Raw genomic sequence first — 6,502 nt, 5'->3', positions numbered from 1 at the left:
GTTATTTTATGGTGCCCAACTTATAAGTAAGGGTATGGCATCCAGGTCCAGGGATGTTATAGTACCATTTACCTGGTCCTTATCAGACCCATCATTGAGTGCACTGCCCCTTGTGCATGTACCTGACCAGGCATTTGCATCAATTGGAATACCCATAGAGGTTCCTCACCAGGAGAATCTAGGGAATTGACACACTGTCTTACACAAATCACCTTAAGGTCCTACCCTGTTCTACAGGCTACTGAGAAGAGATATATGCCTGACAAATAAGACATCCTCAGATCCAGCCCTCCTTTTGTACATCCAGAAAATTAACAGCACCATAAACACTAGGTCCAAAGATTTAAACTTTTCTTGTGCCATAAATAGAACATATTGGTGAGATCATTATGTGTCTCAAAGGATTCTCACACTGTGGTATAGGCTCCTCATCCATGTGAAGCAGAGTTCATCCCTGATCCTATTAAAATGTAATCTTGACCATTGAATGGGAAATTGTAAATTCACCTCCATCTGGCCCCAATGTCTGTGATGGACAGAGGCTGACAGTAAGTCATGCTATTTTAATTTTAACCAAATGTTCCTGCTAAGCTTTCAGATTGCCACTAGCTAAGCAGCCAGCAGCTACCCTTTCCCTCATTCCTTTATTTCACCTCACACTCTCCTTGGATGGCTACATAGGTTATCCTCTTTCTACCATTTTAGTACAGCTCTACACCTGGTAGCTCCCTTGCTTGCTTATTGCACTACCACTGTTGCCCACTAGATGTCACCCTTTCCTCATCTCTATTTGGGATATTAGTATTGATTTCTACCTTACACTTTTATTCTTACCTTCCTACCCTAATCCCTTTCCTCCTTCTAATACCCTGTCTTATCCTCTCCTCCTAGGCTACCTTCTCTTGCCTTGATTCCCCCTGCCTTTTCTGATACTTTTTCCCTTCTCCTCTGGTCTACTCTGAATGCCCCGCTCCGCTCCCCTCCCTACCCCCAAATTCCACCCACCCCCAGGGGTCCTACATTTAACTTACCTCTTGACACACCTATTTCTACTTCCACCCTATCATATTCACAACCTCACATATTGTGTACCACCCTTCCCTTAACCACACTTACTTACCTACTATAACTGGCCCCACCCCTCTCTCACTAATACACCTATACTATCACAGCCCCTACCACTTGCCCTACACTCCCACAATACATCCACCTACAACTCATCAGTAAACCACACTTAACATACAACTATTTTATCATGACTACAACTATCCTCCAGTCACAACTTAAATTACCTATCTCCTTCGTATTATTATTCCTTCTCATTACTACCTACATCCTAATCTCCTATGAACACTCCATAACTGTTTCTCTCTCACTTCCCTCAAAACATACCAGTACACCTGCAACTTTCTCACCTTCATCCTTCTTACATACCTCCTCACAACCCATATACCTACAAATGATGCTTATTGATTTAGTAGTGTTAATTTGAATTCTTGACCTTGCCCTTACTCAAAACAATAATGCTGAAATAATCTGCTCCAGAATTCAAATTAACACTACTAAATCAATAAACATCATTTGTGCATACCTCCCCCCTGGAAATAACATCCCCACTTTAGAACAACTTCTTGAACAACTCTCCAATAACCTCCCTCAAGAAACACTATTCCTTGGGGACTTTAACATTGATTGGAAATCTTGTAACAATGCTAACCCTACTTCCCATATTAACCTTTATGGTTTCAAACAACTAATTGATAGTCCCACTAGAATAAACAATAAGAGCAAAAAAGAAACCACCTTAGACTGGGTTCTTACAAACTCCCCCTTACAAACCTATGAAACTGGCATCCTTCCTGATGACCTTAGCGATCACTCCCTCACCTATGTCATTAGAGCTAAAACTCATCAAAACTTACCTACCTCTCATAGAACACTATATTCAAAGAAACAATTTAATCCTGAACGGTTTCAAACAGAACTTTCACAATTCAACTGGACCCCCCTAAAATACCTCTCTCTTAACAATGCCGTTGAACATTTCAACTCAGCATTCCTTGCTATCTTAAATCAACATGCCCCAAGTCATACCATTAGAATAAAGACCAAAACAGCACCTTGGCTAACCTCTAACACTAAACAAAAAATTATACTCAGAAATAAATCTTGGAAAAAATGGCATTCCTCTAGAAACCCAACAGAATATCAAACATTTAGAGAGCTCAGAAACAATACCAAAAAAGCTATCATTTCAGATAAAAAGAATTATTACTTCGAACTTCAACATTCCACCAAAAAAGAACCTAAAAAGTTCTGGTCTACTATCAATAATCTACTTACCCCAGGCAAAGTAGTTACACCCAACCCACAGAATTTAGACCCTGATAATCCCTCTTTAATAGCCAATACCTTCAATACCTTCTTTACTACTTCCATACAAAGTCTAGCAAACCACTTATCTCCTGATGCTTCCCAACTGCTCTTAAGTAACATCAACAACTCCCTTCTTCCCCTTCAACTTCAACCCATACCCACCTCCTACATACAATCTCTCTTACAAAAACTTAAACCCACTACCCCCTCAGCAGATAAGCTTCCTGCTGAATTCCTTCAAGTAGCAGCTAAAGCCATTGCCTACCTTGTATCTATCCTAATAAACAGATCCATAAAAGAAAGTACTTTTCCAGCAATCTGGAAGATATCACACATCATACCCTTACACAAAGGAGGCAAATCCACTGACCTTTCTAACTTTCGCCCTATAGCACTATTATCTCCACTAGCTAAAATCATGGAAAAATGTATACACAAACAACTACTTAACCATCTCCTTCATAACAACCTACTAGCAAACACTCAACATGGATTTAGACCCTCACACAGTACTACCACTGCACTACTTTCTTTTACCAACACCATCAACTGTAACCGTAACAACAACAAACTAACCTCTTCTCTTTTCCTAGACCTGTCAAAGGCCTTCGACATGGTCAACCATACACTTCTTCTACACATATTAAAATCCCTTGCCTTGGATCTCTCTTCCTTAACCTGGTTCTCATCCTATCCTGAAAACCGACAACAAGCAGTACTCTGGAAAAATTGCCTATCTGCTCTACTACCTATCTCTTTAGGAGTACCTCAAGGATCAATACTAGGCCCACTCTTATTCTCCGTCTTTATTAATGATCTTCAATCATCTATCCAAAATACTACCTGTATACAATATGCAGATGATTCTACCATTATTTGCACAGCTTCAACTCAATCTGAACTCCAGTCACTCACACAATCTACCTTTTCTACCGTCGAACAATGGTTCTCAAAAAGATGTCTTCTCCTCAACTCCAAGAAAACAAAACTATTACTATTCTCACCTACCCACAAATCGTCTCAACTAAACTTTACTATTACTGCAAGTGATAATTCCCTCATCTCCCCTGACTCTACTACCAAACTGCTTGGTGTTACTATTGATAATAATCTTAACTATGATTGTCACATCAATAACACTATAAAAGCAGTTAATAAAAAGATTGGTTCACTGTACAGAATCAAACCCTTCCTTACACCAGAAGCACAGACCACCTTAGCACAATCACATCTTATCTCTACCCTACTGTATGCTTCCTCTATTTACACCAATCTCTCTAAAAGCAACCTGAAAAAACTGACTACATCCTACCACAATATAGCTCATTTTGCCACAGCATCCCAGTACAGAACTCACCACTGTCAAAACTTAAAGCACTTACACTGGTTAGAACTACCTAACAAGCTTATCTATCAACAACTCTTAATTACACATAACATCCTATATCAACCATCAAAAACACCTGCTCTCAGTAACCTCTTGACCCCCTACAATAACTTGAAACAGCTACGATCTGCCGAAAAGCTACAAGTCAACACAACTAGAATTACAAATTCTGCAGGTAACTGCCTATTCTCCAACTCAGTAGGGAAAATATGGAATAACCTCCCCTCACACATTACCTCTCTAGGCTCCTTTCATCTTTTTAAAGAACAACTTCTTTTACATCTGAACAACTTCTGGCTCTGCTCTTGTACCAATCCAGACTAATCTACCTTCTTCTTTCTACTATCATACTTCCCTATTTCAAAATTGCAATCTTTCTCTGTGATCACAAATGACTTAATATCTGTACTGTTACTACTGTTCTCTTAAAAAAAAAAAAAAGGGGTACAAACAATGTCTTTTACAAGTATGTATATACATTCTAAAATATGTAATACCCCATCCTCACAATTTGTAGTGTAAGGAATTAATGCCTTTCTCAATACGTAGATAGTACTATGTGTTTTTTATTACTTGATCTAGACTTATATGTATGCATTGTTGCTTAAGTGTTGAATTTCTATAACCTTGTTTTTATCTGTGGAGCTTTTCTCCCCGGGCCTCCACTGAAAATGGAAATTGTCCAGCTGGACTAGCCCGGTAAACAAATGTAAAATAAATAATAAATAATAAAATATTACTTAACATACCTCCACACACAAAGCACTCAGCTGCCTCCTAACTAGTATACCCCTCCTATTAGGCCTCCAAGGTACATGGGGACACAATTGGGTTGGTTTGCACGGTTACATTTATAAAGGCCCTGGTGGTCATTAGCCTAGTATATACCTATGAACCTATGAATGGGCCAGCTGGCCAGGAGGGGTTGATGACTGGCAAGCAGCAGGGTCAAAACAGCAAAAGGCCTTTGAAATTATTCCTATGCTGCTATTATCAACAAACCTAAAGATCTAAGCCAGAAACCCTTACATTGTAAGGTGGATAGAAAACTGTCTGTCAGACAGCGCACACATAGTTAAAGTAGCTATAGTCATCTCAGAAAGTAAAAAAGTGACCAGCAGTGCCCCTCAGCACCACTCTCTGACCTTCAAATCAAGCCAATAACATAGACCAATGGCTAACTAAATGTGCTGATGACTGCAAGTTAGGTGGTAGTGATTGTTCAACTTCTAGTATGCTGCTTGATCTACACTTGCAAATAACTGGTATAAAAAAACAGACTTAGACAAAATATAACAAAATGTAATACCATTAATTTTGTAAAGCAAAGTTGCCCCACAACCTATAGCATGAAAAACACTCCTGTCCAGATTAATTTTATCAGAGATCTTGGTACGTTCATTGACAATTCCCTGTCCTTTAACCATCACATCACCAAACAAGTGAGGAAATCCTTCTATCTGGCCCAAATAATATCTAAAGGCATATCATACAGATAAAAAAAAATGTTATTGTCCATCATGTTTTTGTGAGTAGGTTGTCAGATATTTTGGGTCATTCTGGGAGCCAACACATTTCTGAAGTATATTTTCCAAAGCTATTTATTATTTCAAATGGCATGAAGTGTGGCCATTAGAACACAATTAGTCTGGTCAAAAGAATTATTTTCAGTTTGGAATTCAAAAGTACAAAAAGCCTAAACAGTCTGACATTGTTATATATAAAAGTGAAATAATGAATCTATTCTACAGTTGTATTTAGTTCTCTGTGATTAAGTTACAATTTTTGGCTTCAGTAAAAATAATAATGTAGAAATTAACACAGACTAGATTCAGAAAAATTCTAAAACACAAATTTCAGAAAGCAGTGTATAGTAAACATATTATACATTCATCTTGCCTTTTTTATACGTTTTTTAAACTCTTGTGCTGTATACTTCCTATAATCCTTGTATACTGTAATAGGTTCAACAGACGTGCCATTTGGCAGAAATGTTATAAAATGCCTTTTAGCATGTGCAGAATGTTTATACCTCCTGGATCAGTCCTGAAAGCACCCCCTTTGTGGTAACAGTTCTTCAATCCTAGCATTTTGGACAGTTGGACTACCTCTGTTTTTTCTGCCAACCTGGTTGACTTGGGTCTCTTGAGGCATGTACATTGACAGCCCTCTACTAATAACTCTAGTACGGAGTGAGAGAGAGATGTATCTACACCAAGAATCTTGAATCCCTGCTCTCTTGCACTCGAAGCAGTAACAGAGAAGAGGTTGTCAACTCACCCACCACTACTCAGGCACATTCATAAACATAGTATGCATCCAACACATAAATCTACATACAGGGAGGTTCTCTCAAAAACCTTACCAAAACACCAGAGACCTCCAAAACACAATACTGCTACAACTAACACAGTTCCCACAGTACCCAATACACATAGAGACACCAGTGTCTCACCTACCAAGTCTTTAAGGTGCAACACTCAATAACCACATTTTCTTGTCATTGGAGACTCCATAGTGATACACACGGATGTGCCACTCACCAGGTTAGATAAGGAGAAGGTCATGGTCAGCTGCCTGTCCTGTGCCAGGATTCATCAGATCATGCATGCACTCAGGTCTCTCAGCAACAAGTACCATTATGACTCAGTCATAGCTCATGTTGGAGTGAACATTGGCAATCATAATAAAATAAGGGTTATGCTGCTAAATGCTAGGAACTTAAACCAAAAACTGCAC

The sequence above is a fragment of the Protopterus annectens genome, chromosome 5.part0 (assembly GCF_019279795.1).
Source record: "Protopterus annectens isolate FY-2018-M chromosome 5.part0, PAN1.0, whole genome shotgun sequence".
NCBI classification, from domain to species: Eukaryota; Metazoa; Chordata; order Ceratodontiformes; family Protopteridae; genus Protopterus; species Protopterus annectens.
This window is presented reverse-complemented; position numbering follows the sequence as displayed.